Below are 25018 nucleotides of genomic sequence, written 5' to 3' on the forward strand. Positions count from 1 at the left end.
GCATCTTGGAAGCAGTGCATTTGGATCATCCTCCTCTCCTAAAGGGCCTGGTCTAGGAGAGGTTGGGAGCTGTAGTCTGGAAGAGAGTATGGATTTGCTATTGTGTGTTTTGCTTGCCGGGGGAGTCGTTTTTGCACATAAGCTGTAGTGTCTTTTTGCAGTTTTGGATTTAAAGCCCCTTCCACTGTGTTTTTCAGTGTTTTTATGAGTGATGTTCACTCATTGGTCTAATAGGTGTGTTGTGTCCAAATTTGGTGTCAATTCGTCCAGTGGTTTTTGAATTATGTTAATCCCACAAACTAACATTACATCTTTATTTATATAGATGTTGATAATTGTATATGATGTTTTAAACTATGTTGCATATGAAACGAAAATTGAAGACAATGAACTTTCAGAAACCAAAGGTGTAACTATCTCTGCCTCCCAAGTGAAGAATTTTGGATTTTGGAGAATTTCCGATTTCAGAATGCAGATGAGGGATGCTCAATTTGTAATATGTCTAGAAAACTGGAAAGACAGGAGACTTCAGAGTTGAGACTTCGGAGCTGTGGGCTACTACAGAAAATGGCAAATAGGGGAGTGGAAGAAAATTTCCTATCCGCACCAAAAAAAGGCCCTGAACTGCTTTCCCTTGTAGAGCAGACATTGCAATTTTTAATATATGTATTTGAATATAACATTTCCTTTGCCATTTATCCCACTTCCTCCTTTTCTGTCTTTGAGACTGACATAAATCAGAATGGGTATCTTTGTTAAAGATCATCATTTGGAAAATGTCAGGCATATGCTTAAGATTTATTTTCCCAAAGACTGCCTCTAATACATAGTTTTGTCTTGCATGCTAACCAGCTATGAGCTCTTTCTGTCACTCTCACACACATACTACACTGGGAGATTTGTTTGGTCTTAGCTGAATGAACACCCATCATTCTCCACATTTCACTCTTGCCTTGGCAGAACATGCTATTTCCTACTCAATCTTATTAGAGATATGAGAGAGGCGCTGACCTCTAACAAGGAAATCAGTTCTTCTGGGGATATCAGGCCTTCTCATTGTATTAACCCAGCAGGAGTAGTTATCATGTAGGGCTGCCAACAAGATAGCTAATGCTCTGTGCAGTCAATACTACCCAGCAAGTTAATTGAGGGCATGGGCTTAAGAACATACACAAATGTAGAGAAGTAACTAGACCAGAATAAATCCGAATGAGGTGTACAACAAATTATGTTCACAAAGCAGACTTTTTTTGGTCTGATATGTGATGTGTAAAATGGACAGATTGCTTACCTGTGAATGTAGTTCTTTGAATAGTTATCTATGAAATCAAACTGATTGCCTGTACCTACACAGTGTATGATTTGGACATTTTTGAGTTGTTACAGAAGCATTTTGGTAGTAGAGCTACCCACTCCTTACGTGCCATACCAGGACACTTCCTGCCTAAGCCTTTAGTTTCCTGGATGCCAGGATCTAAGAGATGGCAAAACATGATGAGGAAAGGATAGAGGTCACAGATTGCCACTCAGAGAAATACAGAAAGTTATAAACAATGGGTAGAGGAAGTGCCATGCTAGAAAGTCTTTGAGACGGACATGAAGATAGTAACATTGTGTAAGATCCTTACAAGGGGGAGCTATCAAATAAAGAAAGCAGAGATTTCAGTCGGTACCTATAATATGATACAGAAGTTTCAGCACATCAATATTTAGAAAGTACCCATGAAGGCACCAGCGATGAAACAAACAAGATGAAATAGAACTGGAGTCAGATGGAGAATGGAGCAGCAAAAGATGATGGTGAGATCTTAGGAATTCAGGAACCACTACTGATGGAAACACAAGATGATGTATCCTTTGGAAGATCAGTCATTACAGATTGGACTTTATTCCTTGCACCAAAGATGGCCCTCACAGGGTTGTTTTTTTTGGGGGGGGGGGGGAGATTCAACATCATCATCTAAGGCAACAGAAATAACAGATGACATCGATGCTTCTGGGATCATGGTTGTCAATCCTGTGTCCTGTCCAGTGGATGAATGCCTAGAGCCCATCAAAATTGAAGGACCTGAACTATTATTGCGATGAACTGGAGAGAAAGCACAGTCAGGAGTCTTAGGAACCACTTTGGGGTGCTGAGAAGATTGCCTTTGGATTTCCTTCTCCATATCTTAAGACCTTTTCTTTTTCTTATGGTGCTTATGAGGAAGCCTTTGAGGATCCTTAGATAGAGCCAATTCTAGATTACACTATCAGGCTCTGGCTGGAGCAGTTCTGGGAGTTAAAGAAATATCTAATGTAGAAGGTACTCTGTCCTGAACCACTAAATCAGAGTGGAACAGTCCAACCTTTTATGTGAAGAGGTTTCCACAAAGCAACATTTGAGGGAAATCTTCATGAAAAAGCCTGAAGCTCTTGGTACCAAATTTGAGCATGAAGTGTAACGTCAACAAGAAGCAATAAAACGAGGTTGATTTTGAGTAGCAGCCAACAAGGCTTGTTCAAGCAACAAGGCCTTAAGGCACAAAACATGACTCTCTCTGACCTGAGATGACACTGTGATCACGATCCAACTTTGTAGCATTCTCCCAAACCAAAGAGTGCCTGTCTTTTAAATATTTCCTCCACAGTTGGTACACCTCTTAAAAGAACCCAAGGAAGCCATAAGGAAAGGAACAGCCAGGAGAGGCCAGATCAACAATCAGATGAGTCCTCATCCCACAAGGGGGTTTGGGGAAGGAGTTCAGAATCGTCTCCTTTGTGTTGTGTTCTGTGGTGTTCTGTCTGTAAAGGAACTGGCTAATTTATTAACCTCCATCATACTAGATTGCCTCCTCCTGTTTCACAAAAAGGAAAGAAGACAGAGAATATTATATTACCCATATTTTTGCCATTTCTACATGCAAGAGACCACTTGGGATGACTCCTGTCCATTTTTGAAACCTCCTGTTCCTATACACTTCAAAAACGGATTAACACGGTGAACCCACGGAATACTCTTGTGTCATTTAATGAACTCTGTGGGACTGTTTTTAACTGTATAGAAATGGAGTGGACACACTGTCTGATGAAGTCCTGAATCAAACCACAAATAAAGAAATAAAAAGCAAGCCAAAACAAAGAAAAACAAGACAAAGCAAAGCAAATTTGAGTCACACTGTAAGACAGAGACTCTTGCAATTCCTGTTGATGATGATGATGATGATGATGATGATGATGATGATGATGATACACTAGGCAAAGAGAAACTGAGGGTTTAGGCAGGAAGCAACCTGATATAGCACACAAAGACTGAATAGGGCTACTGCCCAATTGCTTCTGTAATGCCTCTAGAAAGTTCATGCGATACACTGTGCGGGCACAGGTGACCTATTTCTGTGAGTCACAGAGACCACAAGGAAGAACATTTGGTTAAAAATAAGGTTGATGACTAGTATTTACCAAAAAGATGCTCGAGTTGGCATTAGGGCGATGCCCTGCTTTACATTCCCTACCTCATTTTAATCTACCATATAGCAATTGGAATAAATATTGACATTGTGAACATTGTGCTATCTGTAAAGGATTATATTGAATGAATTTCACAATCTAAGGGAGGACGTACCACTGTTCGGATTTTCAGGTGACATGCTTTTCAAACAGATTATTTGCCCAGCCAGAAAACTAAACAACACAAGTACCAAAAGGAGAAAGGGGAGTGTTTCAAATAATGTGACTTTCAAAAACTGGTAATCATATTCAAGTGCGCTATATGTGCTGCACTGTCCACTTTGGTTATATCATCGTAATAAACATCTATAGAGCAATGATGTGAACCAATTATACCAATGTTTCTCAACCTGGGGGTCGGGACCCCTGAGGGGGTCGCGAAGGGGTGTCAGAGGGGTCGCCAAAGACCATCAGAAAACACAGTATTTTTCTGATGGTCATGGGGATTCCATGTGGGAAGTTTGAGCCAATTCTATCGTTGGTGGAGTTCGGAATGTTCTTTGATTGTAATGAACTATAAATCCTAGCAACTACAACTCCCAAAAGTCAAGGTCTATTTTCCCCAGGCTCCACCAGTGTTCACATTTGCACATATTGAGTATTTGTGCCAAGTTTGGTCCAGGTCCACCATTGCGTGAGTCCACAGTGCTCTCTGGATATAGGTGAACTACAACTCCCAAACTCAAGGTCAATACCCACCAAACCTTCCCAGTGTTTTCCGTTAGTCATGGGAGTTCTGTGTGGCAAATTAGGTTCAAATCCATCGCTGGTGGAATTCAGAATGCTCTTTGATTATAGGTGAACTATAAATCCCAGCAACTACAACTCCCAAATTACATAATCAATCCTCCCCCAACCCCACTAGCATTTACATGTAGGTTCATAGGGTATTTGTGCCCAGTTTGGTCCAGTGAATGAAAATACATCTTGCATATCCGATATTTACATTATGATTTATAACAGTACTAAAATGACTGTTATGAAGTAGCAACAAAAACAATGTTATGGTTGAGGGTCACCACAACATGAGGGACTGTATTAAGGGGTCACGGCATTAGGAAGGTTGAGAACCACTGAATTATACATTCATTGACATGTGATTACAATTCTTAGATTTATGCAATTGGTTTGAACTAGACTGCATGTTTCCTATTTTTAACTCAAGAGGAGGATACGGGTTTGTTAAGGCTTTCTCCTTTCCATCACAAAAACAAACAGCAAAAGTGAAAAAAGAAAGCTATTTGAAAAGCACTACATCGTGAAATAATGTGAAGGTCAAAAGAAGTAGATCTGATCTACATTCTACCCTCATTTCAAATTATTCAATATATAACTTAGGAGACATATTCACATATTTTCATTCCCACTTGAGAAAGGATTAAGGCTGATAACAATTAGTAAAACATCAGAAATTACAGGCAACAGCTGGTGGAGTCAATTACTGCTACTCTTCCATATTTATTGAGTGCAAAGTAGATTCTCACTGCACAGAGGCCCCTTCTGAAAGGGACTGCAAGTCATATTAACATATATGTGGGATAGGTTAGGGGAAAGACTGAGCAGAAGTATCAAATGTGTCTTTTGTGTGTTAATTTCTATTTTGCTTATCGAGACCTTATATGCAGTTCAAATAAGATGTCAATAAAAAAAATGAAAATATAGAATTTCTTTCTAGCAGATGGCCTATACCTAGAACACAATACCACCAACATTAACACATATTTTCATAATTATTTTTCACAAAAAAATAGGCAGGATTTGCAAATAAAATCAACATCTTAATTCCATCTGAAACAACAATAAATCAATCTCATTGGGGGAAAATATATCTGAACACAGTTCCTGGAATAGGGTAGACATCATTTGCTAATGCTTTCACTGTCATATAGAACCAATTCCTAGAAAGTAACAAGGGCCCTTGAATGACAATACTGCTTTTGAATGACAGCACTGCTATTTGCAATATCCTGTCAAGCAATTAGGAACAATTACCTTTAAAAGCTGGTCCATTATGGGTTTTTGTGCCCATTTGCTGCTGGTTAGGAAGCAAAAGGAGCTAAAGATTTTGAACAGTTGGGGGTCTTGACTTGACTTCTTGTCACTAGGCTGTATGTTTAGCCTCTGCTTCATTACCTGATAGGGCAGATCATACAAGGTTGATCATTATACCTCTGGTAAAAAGAAACCCCCCAAAAACAAAAGAACACCTATACATAAAAATATGCACATTGAGATTAATGTGTGTCTTTAGATGGTTTTATTTTCAAGTAAGCTTTCGAGTCAGTTGCACTACTTTCCCAACTGTGGATAAGAATTTAGCTAAAGAGACGGTATTTTGAATGAATTGTTAGATGTTTATTTTGTTGCAGGAGAAAAAATCCAGTTGTCCTTTAAACTCTAAAGAAGATTTTTAAAGAGAGCTTTGTATTTTCCTTTAGAGACATACTCAAGGCAGCTAAAATCCCTGCATGGAATACAATAAATACAGAATGCTGCAACTTTAAGAAATGGATTGGGGAGGGATCTAAGAAAAGGCAGCTCGAAGTCATCAAGTCTCTGGTCACTTTAAAAGCCTGCTGGATTAAAAAAGAAATCTTCAAAAGAACATTAGCAAGGGAGACTGGTGTTTATTCAGCTACTGTTCAATATTTATTGAGCTCAAAGCATGCTTGATGCTCTTTAAGGAGATTGTCAAGGGAAAAGCCATTCCACCTCTTCCCCTTGCTAAGATGAAGACCTGGAAACATGCCTCCATCAGGGGTACTGCAGATAGAAGCAATGTGATGGTGGTATATAGTTGTTCTCAATAGATGGGCAAGATCACACAATAACTAGTCTTTTACTGTTCTTGCTACCATACCATTTTGAGGTTTAATATGTGCAGTAACATTTTTGACTAAGTTCAAGGGCAGACAGCAAGCCTTCTGCTGTTTCTACTACACGGGCAAAATTCCATTGGTTTAAGTGAGGACTTGTCTATGTCTATAGAGAAGGCAAAAAACCCAGGCTTACTGCAAAGAGAAAGTTGGCTGTCTTCTGGTAAAGACATTAAGTTGAGTTGAGTCCGAGTTCTTGACATTAAGTTGAGTTGAGTCCGACTCTGGAGGATGGTGCTTATCTCCATTTCTAAGCCGAAGAGCCGGCATTGTCCGTAGACATGTGGCCAGCATGACTGCATGGAGCACCATTGCTTTCCTGCTGAAGCAGTACCTATTGATCTACTCACATTTGAGTGTTTTCGAACTGCTAGGTGGCAGAAGAAATAATTTTGCATTGGCTGGGTCTTCTGGACAGACAGCTAATTCCAGTGAGTATCCTGTGGTTTTTAGCTTTACCCTGCTTCAGACCAAGGGCCCATCTCCACTACCATATAACCCAGTTTAAATCAGATAATCTGCATTCAGAAACTGGATTATATGGAAATGTATACAGAACTATAGACTCATATAATGCAGACTGAACTGTCTCTAGTCTAGCTAATCATCGAGGACTAAAATCTTGATGACACAAAAACTTGTGTAGTCCAGGAATGAAATCCAACAGAGTCCAATTCAGCCCAATTTACTGTCCAGACAGGACACTAGATTCATGGGAATTTGCAATTTGGTGAGGCACCAGTACTCTATGGTAGACAAGGCTAAAGACCTTGTAAAACGACAATTCCTACGATTCCACAGAATTGAGCAATACTGGTTAAAGTGGTGTCAAGCTCCATCACTTCTACAGAATAGATGCACCCTTAGGCACACTTGTGTGCAATACGACTCTTTAAAAGCAGCTCTCAGAAAAGGAAGAGCTATATTCTGTGATAACTCAGCATAGATACTTTAATCCAGTGGTTACCAACCTGTGGTCTGCAAGAATTAAAATATGGTCCACGGCCTCATCATTGCTACACCATTGCAACGAGAGCGACTGGTCTCACATAACCCTCTTAGACCCATTGCAAACTAGCCTCCTGCGGGAGCAAACTGTGCCAGCATGTCCCTGACGTCATGAGACTCTGCCTCTCTCCCGCCCCTTTCTCCGCCTCTTTCTCCGTGCCAGAGTGGTTTTTCCTTTGCTAGGACAGCATTGCCAGCGTACTCTCGTTGTTGAATTCTGTTAACAACGAGAGTACGCTGGCAATGCTGCCCTAGCAAAGGAAAAACCACTCTGGCACGGAGAAAGGGGCGGAGAAAGGGGCGGAGAGAGACGCAGTCTCATGACGTCAGGGACATGCTGGCACAGTTTGCTCCCGCAGGAGGCTAGTTTGCGGCGGCTCTTATAGTGCCGAGGCTTATTAAATATGGTTTTCTGTAGACAAGCAGATGGCGACAACTGGATGGCTTATATTTTGTATGAGAAACTAGAGCTGATGTGGTCTAACCAGTGCAATTTTCTGAATCAGCACCTCAAATAATCAAACCGAATCTAAAGTTGACCAAAAATTGATTCATAATCCTTTTGGTACTGATGTTGGAAAGTGGTCCCTGGTGAAGTGCTCCCTGGTCAAAAAAAGTTTGGGAACCACTGCTTTAATCCAAGGTTGACACCTCTGGTTTAATAATGTTCCATATCAGGGCTGGTAAAGACATCTGCCATGGATCCTTAATATCCACAGCCAGGATTACATGGTCTAACTCAGGGGTCCTCAAACTAAGGCCCAGGGGCTGGATACAGCCCTCCAAGGTCATTTACCCGGCTCTCGCTTAGGGTCAACCTAAGTCTGAAACAACTTGAAAGCACACAATAACAACAACAACCCTATCTCATCAGCCAAAAGCAGGCCCACACTAATAAGTTTATATTTGTTAAAATTCATTTTAATTCTATTGTTTTAAGTGGTTTTTTCCCACTACAAATAAGATATATGCAGTGTGCATAGGAATTCATTCATGTTTTTTTTCCAAATGATAATCCAGGCCTCCAACAGTTTGAGGGATTGTAACCTGGCCCTCTGTTTAAAAAGTTTGAGGACCCCTTGTCTAACTAATGAGGCAGTTTCATATACTCATGAATTTTATCCTTAAATGTCTTATGCAAATATTTTAAATAAATAAAAATAACTTGTCTGCGTATAAATAAAAATTAGACTTTCAAAGCAAGTTCACAAGAGTGAAAATTAGTATAACCCCATGTATAAAAAGAAAGTTACCAAAAATATTCCCATGCACATTTTGTATTGGGAACTGGTAATGTATTTGGACCATGGCATATATGTGCGAAGTGGCATTTACTGGATATGAATATCATTTAATGCATCTATTGTGCTATCAGAGAATAGTGTACACTGGACATCTCTTTAAAATTGCCAGTTCCTGACATCCTCTTTTCTGTTTCAGGGATTTTTAATGTATGAGGCACCTCGAGTCAAATCAATCCAGACATTGCCCGTGAAACTTAAAAGCTACATTCACTATAATAAATTATATATGTCTGATAAAATATTTAGAGGTCAGAGTTGATATTTATATGAAAGCAGGCTGGTTTGTGGAAACACTGTTTTCTTTGAACATTGTTCCTTAAATTTTTCATGGAAGAATAATCCATGGAGCCAAATATAGAGACAGCCCCAAGTAAAGGGGAGGGCAAGCATCCAATACGCTTCTCAAAAAGAGGTAGGATAATGTGTTGGTTTTACTCCAATGTACAATTCTTAGGAAATGGACTTTCATTAAATCAAAATTTCAAAAGAAAACATGTAGAGAACATTTGTTTTCTGAAGCAATTAAAGAAGATAATTCTTTTCATATGATCATGAAATCGGATAAATTGATCAAGAAGCAAAAGGTTTCTACACACCATCATGCTCACCCATTCCTTGCAATATAAGCATGTTTCATTGTTACTGCCACATTTAAGTATCTTCCATCAAGGCAAAACCACATCTCCATTGTACAGGTATCCTTTTTTAATTTTCATTTTGAGCATTTAAAGAATAGAGGTCAGATATCTCTTATCTGAGGCCCTATCTACATTGCCATATAAAATCCAGATTATCTACTATGAGATAACTCACTTTGAGATAAGAGCATTTAGAGTTAAGAGCTCAATCACTGAACAAATTGAACTCTTAAGTCAAGGTATCATTGTACAGGTAGTCCAAAATAAAAAACAAACAAACTTCTGATCTCAAGTATTTCAGCTAAAGATTCAATGTATACAATGCTAGATGCAGGATGACTTAAGTGTGGCTAGATCTACTTCTTCCCAAAAAGGACACAACTATCACACACATATATACCTATGCGTAATAGCTTATTGTCCAACACTTCAGTTCCTCATTCCTAATATAGCTCTACCCATTACTGCTGCCTATGTGAGAAATTTTCAGAGTATGTACAGGACACAGAACTAGCTTTAAATTTTGGTTGCAAAGGTAGCTATGGGCCCCATCTATACTGCCAGATAAAATCCAGAATAACTGTTTTAAACTGGATTATAGGAGTCTACACTGACCTATAATCCAGTTCAAAACAGATAATCTGGCATTTATAATGCAGTGTAGATGGGGCCACAGTTAAGTGTATTTATTTATCTAGTTTTACTTACATTCTAGTCTTCCTAATGCTTGTTTTCTCTGCCCTTTCCACTTTAGACAAATTAATTATACAGGGTGAGGCAGCATTACTTCCTTTTTTCAAAACTTAATAAAACCCATTGTATGAATCAGAAATATTTTTTTTATTTTATAATGTAGGTGCATACCTAAAGTTTTGTTTTACGTAGTTTTGAAGATCAAATTAAGTAGGTGACGTCCCCCATTCTCCAAACCGATTTCGGGCATTTGTCATGACTCTTGCCAGCATAGCAGGTGTTATGTTGGCAATTTCTTCCTAGATGTTGGTCTTCAGATCTTGTAGGGTCCTTGGATGGTTCACATAATCACGAGATTTCAAAACACCCCATAGAAAAACATCACAAGGGGCCAAATTTGGAGAGCGGGTCGGCCACTCCAAATCCGCTCGAAAAGTAGGCCTCAACGGCAAAAGCACACTCCTCACTGTTCCAACGCATGATGGCGACTGAACTGTGTCAGGACAAAACTTTATACTCCTGCCTCTCGAACGAGACCACTAGCGCTCCGCTACGTTTTCAAATGACTGAATAGTGCGCATTTTAAAAAAGGAAGTTATGCTGCCTCACCCTGTGCCATTGATTGAGTTTGTTAATTTTATAGATCTCAAATGTGTTAAAATCATCTTGTGGAAATGTAAATTAAGATGATATTTTTGCTGCAATCTACTTTGGAGGAAGCCCGTTGAATCCTTCAGGGCTTCTTTCTGAGTAGACATGCACACAATGACACCTAAATATATGTGTTTAATTTGGAAGCAACTGTCCACAACATACGTCAGAAATTAGAAAGGGACGAAGGAGGGATACTGGATGGAGTTGACCATTGAAACACAATGGAAGACTTTGAGATTCCTAAAGAGAATCAAATACATGAATGATCAAATCTGCAAAAGTCAAAACCACAAAAGTGGAGGGACAACTATATAATAAGGCACTGAAGCATAACATTTTAAAAATCTCACAGAGAAAAAAAAGAAAAAAAAATCAAATTGAGCCCATTTCCAAGATGCTGAAATTGTATTGTGATCAATCCTTACAAATACTGTCAAAAAGTATGCCCCGCAGGCCCTGTGTCAACCCATTTTTGAAATTTTGGGGAGAACATGGCATGTTATGACAAATTATTTTGACCAGTAAGATGAGCAAAAATAAAAGCCCCACTGGGTAAACCGAAAGCTTTGGATGCACATTTTGAATCCCAGCCAGCATCTTTTCGTAGATGTCACTGCCAATAACTTCACTGCAGTCTACTACCAAATTGATTGTGCATAGAGTTTCCTGTTCCAACACATTTTTAAAGCTATTACTTGTTTATTTTCTTCTGACCTTTTAACGCTGCATTTTAATTTGGATGAGCTGGTAAAAATCACTAGTTTATCACTGATGATGGAGAAGGGGAGAGGAAAGACTGTATGGATAGAAAGACTACAATGAAGATGATCAAGAATGAGAACGTAGCTTGCTCAGCCAGTACATCTAATGCACTTATTTTAAATCCTTTATCATGTAGGCTTGAGGCAACAAGCTAAATTGTAGCAAAAGAAAGTTACATAAGAACATAAGAAGTGCCCTTCTAAATCAGGCAAAACACCCATTTAGTCCAATGTGTTGCTTTCCAGAGGGGGGGGGGGTTCGTGTTAGGAGCGACTTGAGAAACTACAAGCTGCTTTTGGTGTGAGAGAATTGGTCATCTGCAAGGATGTTGTCCAGGGGACACCTGGATGTTTTACCATCCTGTGGAAGACTTCTCTCATGTCCCCGCATGGTGAGCTGGAGCTGAGAGACAGGAGCTCACCCCGCTCTCCGGATTCGAACTGCAAACCGTTTGGTCAGTAGTCCTGCTGGTACAAGGGTTTAAACCATTGCGCCACCAGGAGCTCTCCTTCCAGAGGGTTTTTTTCCCAGATGTTAAATCAGATATTTCAGGAAAAACCATAAGCAGTGTTTGGATTCTCCGTGTTGATATGCCCCAAAGGCACCAGATCCTGTTCGATCGTGGAAATGAAGCAGGGTCAATCCTGGTTAGTACTTAGATGGGAAATGGCCAAAAAAAGATGCTGCATGTTACATTTCAGAGGGCGGAACTAGCAAAACCACTTCTGAGTATTTCTAGGAAAATCTTTGAAAGTTATGCGGTTGCCAGAAGTCGACAATTGACTTGAAGGCACCATACAGATACACTGACACGAAGTCCATCAGAATTCTTTTAAAATATGCACTATCCTACACTCTTCAGTTGATAATAAAAGCTGTTCAACAGTGGAACAGACTTAGAAGGTAGAGGTATTTAAAATTGAGATTCAACAGCCATCCATTAGCAATGCTTTGGTGTTGGATTCAGACTTGATTATTGCTATTCAAAATTGTGGCCCATGAACAAGTACCAGTCCATGAGCTACTTGATACTGGCTCCTGGGAGTTTCCAGGAAGGAAGGAAGGAAGGAAAGAAGGAAAGAAAGAAAGACCTGTAGCCAATGGACACAAATACATTATTCCAAAGCATCCTGGGTAAGTGGATTGCTGATCCCCCATAATTTAAGAGTCTCAGAATTAGATGACTCCTGGGGTCACTTCTAACTCTTCCATTCTATTTTTCTAATGACCTCATAACACTGAGGTTGTAATCTGTGGACCAGTGGGAGAATCCGTGGTCTCACTGCCCCACACTGCCCGCTGCACCCCTTACCCCATCTCATGAGGGGAAGCATCACTGCCCCACTCCCCCCCCCCCCACCCCAGTTGTAGTCTATGGAATAAGGGACACTTCCCATGTTCCAAGGGAAGTGTCCTACCATGCTGTCAGAATGCTTCCTCTATGGAGTCTGATGTCGTTTGATGGTGTCCGGTGGGCTCTGAGGAGGAAGTGTCCTGGCAGTATGCTAGGATTCTGATTTTTCTACATGTGATGCGGTGGTTAGATACTGTCATGTATCATGTTCTGCAGTTGCTGGTGGTTGCTGGTGATAGGCCTAGCAGTTGGTGATGGAAGGGTTAATGTAAGTCTTAGTTCTAAAGGGTTGAGTAATCTGTAAGTAAGAGTTCATGGGTGAAAGGTACGCAAGGGTGGAGGTATGCAAGAGATAGGCTGCAGCTGGATGTTTCTGGATATAATGAACTAGCCTTGGGACTGATCTTCAGGAGAAAAGTATTTGTATTATTTTGATGGTGGATGTTGCTGGTTTGTGGATTTTTGGTATACTTACCTGTCTCTTGAACCCTTGGAACCCTGGAACCTTGAATCTTGGGACTGGCTTTTAACTACGGTATAGACACTTGATCCCTGACTTTGCTCAGCGTTTGACTACTGGACTGGACCTTTTGATTGTGGTGTTATCTTGAACCTGTAATAGCATTTGCTGTCAGTTTTGTTTTATATTCTGTGGCTGAGTGCTATCTTTACGTTTTATGTTTTGGACTATTAAAACAGCCAGAAAGGAAGTGCTGCTTTAATTAAATTGTTTAACACAAACTGGGAGTTTGTTTGGTTCATCTCTACCTGAATAAGGCAGAGCCCTGGCATCATGACACATACTTACTAAAAAGGTAGGCCTATCACAATAACCAACAGTTTCAACATCTGAACAATTTTTGAAGACAGCTTCCACATGCACACTAACACTTGGCAATGGATGAGAGTCTTGGATACCATGTCATGCTCGTATCCACATTATTTGCCTCCTGTATGTCATGACTAGATGCACAATAGCACATTTTCACTCTGCCAAAATGAGGCAAATTGCAAGGAAACCTTCTATATGGATTATCTGCATGGCAGCTCTGTTTGACACAAACATTGTCTCTGTATGAATTCTGCTTCAGAAAAAATTCTGCAGCAGCCCTGAAGACATCCAAGGCATTTGAATGGGAGCTTCTATCAGGTGCTTGTTTAGCTTCATTTTTTTTAAACCGGCCAAAATCTGAAATGGGCCACAAGTGGCAGAAAGTGAATATTTTGCTCAATGGATGAAATATGTACAGGCCAACATAGTAAACAAAACATAAGAGAAAGAAGATGGGTATTGCACCCTTGGCAGCAAGCTGGCCTTAATAACACAGTTCTATTTCTCCTTCAGAAAGGATGAGTAATAACTGCAAGCAGTATAGCGTATTTCTGGTGTTCAGCTTGAACTCCCCTTTTAAATCACCTTCTATGTAAAGGACATGATTATGCAGAAGCACTTTCACACGTTCAGCTGCCTGTGACAGATACACTAGTGTTACTGACTGTGTTATTTCTGTCAAGAAAAATTGCCACAGCACACAAAAACAACCAGAAATAGAACACAACCCAAAGATTGCCCTGTCTGTTTGAGAGTACAATATAGCCTTCCATGGAGCATAGACTCTTAAAATCCTCTTAAAAACACATTTTCATAGATTAATATGAATGTTCTTGTTCTAATTATGGCTATGAAAGATGAGGGCTAACAAATTGAAATTGAATCCAGGCAAGACAGAGGTACTCCTGGTCAGTCGTAAGGCCGAACAAGGTATAGGGTTACAGCCTGTGTTGGACGGGGTTACACTCCCCCTGAAGATGCAGGTTTGCAGTCTGGTTGTGATCTTGGACTCATCGCTGAGCCTGGAACCCCAGGTTTCAGCGGTGACCAGGGGAGCATTCGCACAGTTAAAACTTGTGCGCCAGCTGCGCCCGTACCTTGGGAAGTCTGACTTGGCCACGGTAGTCCACGCTCTGGTTACATCCCGTATAGACTACTGCAACGCTCTCTACGTGGGGTTGCCTCTGAAGACTGCTCGGAAGCTTCAAATGGTCCAACGACAGCCAGGATGCTAACAGGAGCGGCGCTCAGGGAGCATACAACTCTTCTGTTGCGCCAGCTCCACTGGCTGCCAATTTGTTACTGGGCACAATTCAAAGTGCTGGCTTTAGCCTTTAAAGCCCTAAATGGTTCTGGCCCGACCTATCTGTAAGAAAGCATATCCTCCTATGAACCAATTAGGACATTAAGATCTTCTGGGGAAGCCCTGCTCTCGGTCCCACCGGACTCACAAGCACACCTGGTACAGACGAGAGACAGGGCCTTCTCAGTAGTGGCCCCCCGGCTGTGGAACGCCCTTCCTACAGACATCAGATCGGCCCCTTCCTTATTGGCATTCCGGAAGAGAGTGAAGACCTGGCTCTTCGAACAGGCGTTTAACTAAACAGTGCAATTGATTGATTACTGGAATATGGATTAATGGACAACGAGATCGGAAGCTGATTCTATTGATGAGACGTGATGGATTGTTGTTTTGCTGTATTGTTGTATTGCTGTATTGTCTTGATGTTTTTGATGCTAATTAATTGATATTACTGTTTTAAATGACTAATGATTTTTGTACCGTGTTGCTGATACTGGTTGTTAACCTCTCTGAGTCGCCTGATGGCTGAGAAGAGCGGTATACAAGTGAAGTAAATAATAATAATAATAATAATAATAATAATAATAATAATATGAAAGAGTGGTGTCTATTCACCCCAATCCCCATCCTCAAAAAGAATACAATTAACACAGAGAATGTGTTTTATATAGTGCCACCCCCATATTTGCAGATAATGGGTTTCCCAATTTAAGATCACAGAATCATAGAGTTGAAAGAGACCTTATGAGCCATCCAGACCAATCCCCTGTCAAGAAGCAGGAAAATCATATTCAGAGCACTCCCAACAGATGGCCATCCAGTCTCTGTTTAAAAGCCTCCAAAAAAAAGGAGCCTCCACCACACAGATAGGTATGTACAACCACCTAGTTGTGAATACTATTATTTCTAATGAGACAAATGATGAAGGAACAGCGAAGAAGGTATAGTTTGTACAGGCGGCTCTAAGATAATATGTGAAATCCTGAAGTGAAATCATATGTATCAGTTCTGCAGATCTGGAAGTCATACAATATTTTATAATATCCAATAATTCCGTGTTTTCTCCACGTTTGTACTGGACTACTCTGCAATTTCCTTTTCTTTATGCAAGATTTATAATACCCTGACTTACTTCTTTACTACACTAATCTACCATCTTCAATAGGTTTCAGTGTTCCTTTCTGACTTCAATTAACCTTATCGTCCATTTCTCATACTGAAGCATTCTTTAAATGGTTTTAAATTGCCAATGAGGTCACACAAAGACCATATCTAAAACCGCTACTGCAGATATTCAGACTACGAACTTCATGTGAAGGTGAAGTCAAATGTTTTGCTACAAGACCTGATCTAATTCCACCATCTCTCCAGGGTGACAGATGAAAGAAATTTAGTTAGGTTGGCCTCTCCTCCTTTCCCCCATTTATATAAAAATTAGTCAACTCTATGGAAGGAGTAATTTTAAAAATATGTATTTTCTAGATCCTTACAGAGATCAGAAATTCAAATTGCGTGCCAAATTTGGGATCAAATATTTATAGCTGAGCACGGAGAGGCTCTGAGTGCCTGCAAGCATCATTAAGTATAATGTTTATGAATATTACATTTCATAATACCTGCTATGTATAGAGTACTTGAGAGGCTTCAAACTACATTGTGTATATAGGTGGAGTATTCCTTGTCAAAATGCCTGGGGAAAAAAGTATTTTGGATGTTTTTTAAAAAATTGGGACACCTAATAATGACAATGATATATCCTGGAGCAGGCTAAAGGTAAAGGTTTTCCCTTGACATTAAATCGAGTCAAGATCGACTCTGGGGGGTGGTGCACATCTCCATTTCTCAGCCAAAAAGCCGGCATTGTCCGTAGACATCTCCAAGGTCATGTGGCCAGCATGACTGCATGGAGCACCATTACCTTCTCACCGGAGCAGTACTTATTGATCTACTCACACTTGCATGTTTTCAAACTGCTAGGTTGACAGAAGCTGGAGCTAACAGTGGGAGCTCACCCCACTCCCCAGATTCGAACTGCCAATCTTTCAGTCAACAAGCTCAACAGCTCAGCACTTTAATCCACTGTGCCACCGGGGGCACTAAAAGCAGATAGGCTTGCCAATATGTTAAAGAATCACCAATCTATAACTTTGGTCATGAAAGTAGAAATCATACAGGAAGTAGAGGCTGGTGAATGAAAAGCCATCAGGCCTGTAGCCAGGATTTTGTTTCGGGGGGGGGGGGGGGGCTGAGTTCGGTTCGGGGGGGTTGAGTTTGGTTCAGGGGGGGGGGGCTGAGTCTAGCAAACCTTTTGTATCGTTACCCCAATACCCCCATGCATATGGGATATATTGAGTATAGTGATCAGATCATGATATGAATAAACATAGCAGTTTAAATAATGCACCAGTAATGCCTTCTCACGGACCACCATCAGAATTTCGGGGGGGGGGGGGGTGAAGCTCCCCAAACACCCCCCCCCCTCCCCCGGCTACATGTCTGAAAGCCATCCATGGATGCAGCTTTCAACTGTTCTCTAGAAGGTTAAAAATGTTTTTCTTTACTTCTACAAAGCTCATCTGACTATTCAAAATCTCCAATGTGCATATTATTAGTTTTTCAGAAACGTTTCTGTTGACAAATGTTGAATTGTTATTCTTTTTCTATACAAGGAGCCTGGTCTTAATATTTACATATTATGTGTGCCCTGATAACAAACTTTCTATGAAAGAATACTCAGAAGCACATCTCTTTCATTAACTGAAGCATACATATTGGGTTGTTTAAACATTGGTTTGTTGAAATGTGTGGATCAAAAAAGTCATATAGTCACATTTCAAAGGTTTCCTTAAACCACTTCTACACTGTCGCATAATCCAGATTATCAAATCAGATAATCCACATTATCTGATTTGAACTGGATTATATGTCTACACTGTCATATAATCCAGTTCAAAGCGATCTGGATTCTATATGGCAGCGTAGAAGGGGCCTTAGAGTGCTAGCCAATACAATGCAATTCTACATAATAAGGCCTCAGGATCTGATCCCAGATTATCTTCCTTAAACTGGATTATATGAATCTCCAATGCTAGATAATCTGGGATAAGAAGATAATCTAGGATTTCATCACACTAGAGAATGAATCCACTTTCAATCTGGTTTCTGTCTCCTGCAGAATTCTGGGGTTTGTAGTTGAGGGAGGCACCTTTAACAGCCTTTGTTGTTTTAAATTGCTTGTAGTGTTATTGTTATTGCTTGTATTGTTGTATTTTGGGCTTGGTCTCATGTAAGCCGCACCGAGTCCCCTGGGGAGATGGTAGTGGGGTTTAAATAAAGTATTATTATTATTATTATTATTATTATTATTATTATTACAAACCCCAGCATTCTGCAGGAGGCAGAACTGGATTTAAAGTAGATTCATTCTCTAGTGCAGCGTTTCTCAACCTGGGGGTCGGGACCCCCGGAGGGGTCGTGAGGGAGTATAAGAAGGGTCGCCAAAGAGCATCAGAAAACACAATAATTTCTGTTGGTCATGGGGATTCTGTGTGGAAAGTTTGGCCCAATTCTATCATTGGTGAGGCTCAGAATGCTCTTTGATTATAGATTGTAGCAACTACAACTCCCAAATGTCAATGTTTATTTTCCCCAAACTCCACCATTTGAGCATATTGAGTATTTGTGCCAAGTTTGGTCCAGATCCATCATTGTTTGAGTCCACAGTGCTCTCTGGAGGTAGGTGAACTACAACTCTAAAACTCAAGGTCAATGCCCACCAAACCCTACCAGTATTTTCTGTTGATCATGGGAGTTCTGTGTGCCAAGTTTGGTTCAATTCCGCCATTGGTGGAGTTCAAAATGCTCTTTGATTGTAGGTGAACTATAAATCCCAGAAACTATAACTCCCAAATGACAACCCCACCAATATTCAAATTTGGTTGTATAGAGTATTTGTGCCAAATTTGGTTCAGTGAATGAAAATACATCCTGCATATCAGATGTTTACATTACGATCCATAAAAGTAGCAAAACTATAGTTGCGAAATAGCAACAAAATAATTTTATGATTGGGGGATCACCACAATTAGGGTGTTGCGGCATTAGGAAGGCTGAGAACCACTGATGTAGGTGAACTACAACTCCTAAAGGTCAATGCCCACCAAACCCAGTATTTTCTGTTGGTCATGGGAGTTCTGTGTGCCAAGTTTGGTTCAATTTCATCATTGGTGGAGTTCAGAATGATCTTTGATCTGGAACTATAAATCCCAGCACACTCCCACCAGACTCCCAAATGACAAAATTAATCCCCTCCCCAAATCCACTAGTATTCAAATTTGGGTGTGTTGGGTATTTGTGCCAAATTTGGTCCAGTGAATGAAAATACATCTTACATATTTTTTATTTATTTATTTATTTATTTACTTTGCTTATATACCGCTGTATCTCAAGCCCGAAGGCGACTCACGGCGGTTCACAAACAGTAAAAACAGTAGAAACAGCAGTGGTTCCATACAACATATAACAATTGACTTAATACATTATCCATAAATTACCAATAAGCAATTACAATGCACAATTATTACAAAAAACAACCGTACCCAATCTTCTCATCATCCAAGCGTAGTCCAGGTTCGTCGTCCATTGTTCCATTCCTATGTTCCATTACCAGATTGTACAAAATTACATATCAGATGTTTACATGATGATTCAGAACACCTAACCCTTTCATTATTTTTTGCTGGTCATGGGCGTTCTGTGTGCCAAGTTTGGGTCAATTCCATCTCTGGTGGAGTTCAGAATGTTCTTTGTTTGTAGGTGAACTACAAATCCCAGCAACTACAACTCCCAAGGTCCAGAGAATGAAAATACATCCTGCATATCAGATATTTACATGACAATTCATAGCAGTAGCAAAATTCCAGTTATGAAGTAGCAACGAAAATAATGTTAGGGTTGGGGGTCATCACAACGTGAGGAACTATATAAAGGGGTCGCGGCGTTAGGAAGGTTGAGAACCACTGCTCTAGTGTGATGAAGTAGTATGATCAGTTCCTGGGACATAAGGGCAGTGTGAAAGGGGCATAAGACCCCTGTAACCACTGAACCCACACCTGTGGTTTAAAGTACCTATACCTAGTGAGAAATAGTCTCTCTATGAGTCTCTCTTCCACACCTGGAATATTGTGTCCAATTCTGGGCACCACAATTCAAGAGAGGTATTGACAAGCTGGAATGTGTCCAGAGGAGAGCGACTAAAATGATAAAAGATCTGGAGAACAAGCCCTATGAGGAGCGGCTTAAGGAGCTGGGCATTTTTAGCCTGAAGAAGAGAAGGCTGAGACGAGATATGATAGCCATGTATAAATATGTGAGAGGAAGCCACAGGGAGGAGGGAGCAAGCTTGTTTTCTGCTTCCCTGGAGACTAGGACGCGGAACAATGGCTTCAAATTACAAGAAAGGACATTCCATCTGAACATTAGGAAGAACTTCCTGACTGTGAGAGCCGTTCAGCATTGGAACTCTCTGCCCCGGAGTGTGGTGGAGGCTCCTTCTTTGGAAGCTTTTAAACAGAGGCTGGGTGGCCATCTGTCAGGGGTGATTTGAATGCAATATTCCTGCTTCTTGGCAGGGGGTTGGACTGGATGGCCCATGAGGTCTCTTCCAACTCTTTGATTATATGATTCTATGAATTTGCTAGGTCCTCCAGTGTGATTAGCATAGACTTGTGCTGTATAACCTTAAAAATTCAAGAGAGGACAAAAATCTAAAAATGTTTAGATCCTCTAGTACAAACCCTATGATACGTACACTGGAATCAGAAGTAAGGAAATTTAATCGGGTTCGGTCATATCCACAGTCTGGCAGGGAACATCTCCACTGTGAATATAGGGATCTTACTGTACAGGTTTACTCAGATTTAAACCTGACTGGGTTCAAATCTGAGTAAATGAGTAAATCTCAAATGAGGCTCAAATCCAGGTGTGTGTGTGTGTGCGTGCACGCACAATCGCATATATGTGTGTTGGATGGTTTTAAGCTTAAGCACCCAAAAGATGTAGCCATAACTTTCATAGAGCAGAACCACTGAGGCTGCTACGAAAAGGGAACAGAATCATGGCTTCTCTCAACTGTTCTGCTGAACGTATTACATGTAAAATGTTTCAAGGCATTTCAGAAAAGTCTACCGAAGAGCCATTTTCACACGAACACCTTCTATTATTTATCTCAAATGTTAAAAACAGAACTCCATGACCCCATTCTTATGCATCACTGCTATAAAGTGGGAACATTTGCAAGGCACATCTAATGCAAAACATGGCCACATTTCGGTATTCACTACCGCCAGTGGAAATACATTTTCTTGCTCAGCACAGCACCCAGAAAAACAACTGAGCATATAGATTCTGCCAGTCATCAGCGTGGCTCAGGCATGTGCTAGCCATTACATCCCTGATGCAGGCATGAATTTGCTGAGCCACGTTCACTAGATAGATAGCTTCATCTTCCAGCTGTTGTCGCAGGTCCACGTTTCCCCCTCCCTCTGCCTTAAAATGACAGCAGCAACCACAACAACACTACAGCATTTGAGTCACTAAGAGCCAAAAGCCAGGAGCGGATTTACAAAAACGAATTCCGATTGGAAATTAAAGCGACACAATCCGTCCAAAAGCGGCACAATCTGTCCAAAAGCGACACAATCCGTTCACATCCATAGGAAAAGGCAGGCAGACGTGGCAGAAGCCTGTGCTTCATTTCTGCAAATTAGATCACCGACGATGCATCACACATCTTCCGATGCGGATGATCCTGTCTGGATGTGTCATAGGCTACATATACTTGGGCCCCTGCTAAGTAAGAGGAAACAAGCTGTTTTGGGGAGCTTTCCACGGTTTTTAAAAATGTGGTGGTGAGATGAAATTTGGAAAAACACAGTGCAAAATGATCCATGCTGTATTTTTCTGAGCTGACAAAAAATAAATATAATTCCTCTCCCTGCTTCATCAACAGTACTCCATCCTTCCCGGAATCAAAAGAAGGCATTTTCCCTTCTGTGGGAATTGGGAAGGGAAAGCAGACTCGCAATATGCCAATGTTGCTGCTTTAAAGTACAGCAGCTGCTGCTCCAGGGGAGCTATTAAATCCCAGAGCAAAGGAAAGCAAAGCAACCAGAGGGCTAATTCCCATCCCCAAGAGGCAAGGAGGCCGCCTCATTAAGCACACAGTAGCCAAGACCCCCTTCCCCCAGCAACAGGACCCATAAATAACAAGTGATGTCTCCAGGAAATATAATGAAGAGGGAAGGCTGCATGATTTAAAGGGAAAGTGGAGGCAGCCGGGATTGGAAGGGAATGAGGAAGGGAAGCAGAGGGGAAGACAAGCCACCTTAGGAAGAAGGTACACACCAAGGGAGAGTCACACAACAATAATGATGTGGATATAAGACCAGGGAATGCATCTACACAGTATAATGAATGCAGTTTGACCCTACTTCTATTATCATGGCTCCATGCTACGTAATCCTGAGAGATGATATTTTACATGTCTTCTCTGGGCTCTTCCTACACAGCCATTTAATCCAGAATATCAAGGCAGAAAATCTCACAATATCTGCTTTGAACTGGGTTATCTGAGTCCACACTGCCATATATTCCGGGACATCCGTAGGGATACCAAGGTGCTTGTTTATAAAGCTATTGTCCTCCCAACCCTGCTATACACTTGCGAGATGTGGACAGTCTACAGACATCACATGCAACTCCTGGAACGATTCCATCAGTGTTGCCTCCAAAAAATCCTGCAAATCTCTTGGGAAGACAAGCGGACAAACGTCATCGTACTGGGAGAAGCAAAGACCACCAGCATTGAAGCGATGGTCCTCCCCAATCAACTCCACTGGACCGGCCACGTTGTCCAGATGCCCAAAGCAGTTGCTCTAGCTGAACTCAAGAACGGAAAATAGAATGGTGGGCAGGAAAAGAGATTCAAAGATGGGTTCAAAGCCAACCTTAAAAACTCTGGCATAGACACTGAGAACTGGGAAGCCCTGGCTCTTGAGCGCTCCAGCTGGAGCTCAGCTGTGACCAGCAGTGCTGCAGAATTTGAAGAGGCAAGAATGGAGGGCAAAAGAGAGAAACATGCCAAGAGGAAGACGCATCAAGCCAACCCAGACCGGGACCGCCTTGCACCTGGAAACCAATGCCCTCACTGTGGGAGAAGATGCAGATCAAGAATAGGGCTCCACAGTCATCTACAGACCCACCGCGGTACACCAATCTTGGAAGACAATCCTACTCGGACAACGAGGGATTGCCTAAGTAAGTAAGTATATTACAGTTCAAGGCACATAATGTGATATTTTATTCAGCTGTGTGGAAGGGGCCTCTGTCAAATAGCACTAGTGCCTCATCAAACCATAACTCCCAGGATCCCATAGCAATGAGCCATGGCAGTGAAAGTGGTGCCAAACTGCATTCATTCTACAGTGTGGATGCACCCAGGAGCTGCATGGGAAGCCTGTTAAAGGAGAGGGGGGGGGGGACATTACACTCCAATTGTACCCCCATTTCCTAAAAGGGGAGGAAGGAATAATAATCATAATAATCATAATAATAATATAAATAATCATAATAATAACAAATCGTTGATGTCGCAATCCCAGGTGACAGCAGGATTGCAGAGAAACAACTGGAAAAGATGACAAGATATGAGGATTTAAAGATCGAACTGCAAAGACTCTGGCACAAGCCAGTGGTGATCAACACATTGGGTGCAGTGCCTAAAGACCTTGGCCTGTACTTAAACACAATCAGTGACAAGACTACCATCTGCCAGCTGCAAAAGGCCACCTTACTGGGATCTGCACACATTATTCGTCAATACATCACACAGTCCTAGACACTTGGGAAGTGTCCGACGTGTGATCCAATTCAACAGCCAGCAGAGTGTCTGCTGTGGACTCATCCTGTTGTGTTTCAAATAATAATAATCATCATCATCATCATCATCATCATCATCATCATCTTTATTTATACCCCGCCACCATCTCCCCAAAGGGGACTAGGGGCAGCTAACATGAGGCCAAGCCCAAAAATAATACAGCAAAGTTAAAAACAAAACAACATAAAAATTACATCACAGCAAAATACATAAAATAACAGAATAAAATAATAAAAACCAAACACAAAGGGCAGGCCAAATGCACAAGCTAAAATGTTAAAACCCTGGATAAGATAGGAGTAAAAAAAAGTGTATATAAAAAAAGTTTATCTGTGATGGAGGAGCCCAAGAAGGGGGAGCAGTGGGGATCGGCCTTTAAGGACAGGAGAAAGTGCATCATGAGGACAACTGTAGATGAAAACAAACAAAATGGTCATTCTCCTTTCTTCCCCCCCCCCCTCCCCCCGATTGATAGGTTTTTCCCAGGAAAACAATTCACAATCCTGTTTTTTGAGATTGGGCAAACATGCTGGTTACCCCAAGACAGGGAAGAGATGGGGAGAGAAATGGAGAGAAGCATGATGGGGAGAGATGGGATGTGGAGGAAACCAACCCAAAGGAGGCAGTTTGCAGATATGGGGGCTGTAAGTGATGGACCCGAAGGAGAGAAGCACTGTGCCACGGAGGGTCTGGGATGCACCAGTGCATCCATCCATACTGCAGAATTAATGCAGTTTGGCACTGCTTTCCCTGCCATGCATGGCTCAGTGCTACAGACTCCCTGGAGTTGCGCTTTGATAAGGGACCAGAAGCTTTGCAGAAAAGGCAATGACAACAACAACAACAACACATCTTGTATAATACACCTTGAAAGCCTTGGACAGCACACGTGAAAGAGTGTCATAAGGAAGAGGGAGCAGGCTTGTTTTCTGCTGCCATGGAAACTAGGACTCAATGGGTTGAAATTACAGGGAAGGAGAGTCCAGCTGAACATTAGGAAGAACTTTCTGACTGTGAGAGCTGTTCAGCAGTGGAACTCTCTGCCCCAGAATGTGGTAGAGGCTCCTTCCTTGAAGGTTTTTAAACAGAGGCTGGGTGGCCATCTGTCAAGGGTGCTTTGATTGTGCTTTTCCTGTGTGGCAGGGGATTGGGATTGGATGGCCCATG

General features: G+C 41.3%; 1 protein-coding gene across 1 annotated transcript in view; it reads right to left on the bottom strand.

The window, feature by feature from the left end:
- The window catches only part of FAM171B (family with sequence similarity 171 member B), a 52495-nt gene that overhangs the window by 26122 nt on the left and 1355 nt on the right, over positions 1–25018 (bottom strand). The gene's annotated exons all lie outside the window — the stretch shown is intronic.

This window comes from Anolis sagrei, chromosome 1, assembly GCF_037176765.1.
Source record: "Anolis sagrei isolate rAnoSag1 chromosome 1, rAnoSag1.mat, whole genome shotgun sequence".
In the NCBI taxonomy this organism is placed as follows: Eukaryota; Metazoa; Chordata; class Lepidosauria; order Squamata; family Dactyloidae; genus Anolis; species Anolis sagrei.